The sequence below is a fragment of the Asparagus officinalis genome, chromosome 9 (assembly GCF_001876935.1).
Source record: "Asparagus officinalis chromosome 9, Aspof.V1, whole genome shotgun sequence".
Taxonomy (NCBI): domain Eukaryota; kingdom Viridiplantae; phylum Streptophyta; class Magnoliopsida; order Asparagales; family Asparagaceae; genus Asparagus; species Asparagus officinalis.
Genome location: NC_033802.1, coordinates 65,397,501 through 65,398,676, shown reverse-complemented (window position 1 = coordinate 65,398,676; position 1,176 = coordinate 65,397,501).

The window sequence follows — 1,176 nt, the reverse complement described above, 5'->3', positions numbered from 1 at the left end:
GAATTGAGAAAGATAATTAGCAATAAGTAAAACAAGAACAACAAGAAGAGAGGCTTTTTGAGAGAGTTTGATTCAAGAATTCAACCCCCGGAGCCTCGTTCAACTTCTTCTCGTTGCGCTCAACATCAGAGGATTGTTTTAGCGAGGAAAAGTGAAATTTACATTTAAATTTAACATCGTTTCTTCACGGATCTTCATCATTATTTATTTGAAGGGCTGTTTGTTAAATGGGCTGTAAGTTTATGACAACGTACTTAAGCTGAGGTAATTGAGAGCTGGCGTACTCAAACCAGGTGAATTGAGGGTGTCTAGGCACATATTTTTTTTCTGGTCATTGTGAGGAGTTAGGTTAGTCGACTAGTTTCCATTAGATTTCAGGGTCTCTTCTATAAAGCCTATCAAATCTAATTATGATTTGAGAGAACTCCGGTCATAGTGAAGAAGACCATTCTTGAGAAGGAAGAGTGGATGTAGGATTTTGATCTGAGCTACTATAGAAATCTCATGTATTCCTATGTTGGTTTCCTTTTAGTTTTTTGCATATTATTTCCATTGTATATTTTGAGTTTAGTCGAAAGATGGTAGCAATCCTATTTAACCCCACCCTCTAGGCTTGCATCCCAGTTCTAATAGAGAGGGGTTGTAGTCAGTGTCCGATAATTTAAAATGGATGAAAACCACCTGTATTGGACCAAGAAGATAGCCCTAGGGTTCTAGATTTTTCTAGAGAAAATGAGACGCCATCAACTATGATGGAAAGAGGTGGCACTGTCCATTTCTCTTTATGAATTTTCTTGTATGGAACATTAGAGGTCTTAATAGACCTCATAAATAGAGGGAGGTGAGAAACAATATCTCTCAATAGCGGTGGAATGAACTGAATTTGGATCGAATACCACATTACTTGTATCTGGGTTTTGTTAATTTCGATGATTTCGAATTCAAATACGAACTCTAGTTGAATAGGAAAAGAGTGTTCAAATTTGGTTCATTAATTACTCGAATATTTGTTAAGCATTCATGAATATCATATTAGCACGCTTAGGAAGTCATAGGATTATTAAACATGAGGTCTTGAGTTCAACCCCTGTGATTAAAAAAATTCTTTTTTTTTGGATCAATGAAAAATAGTTTCTCATTATCGTCAACAATAGTAGCAAATACAAGATAACTCAT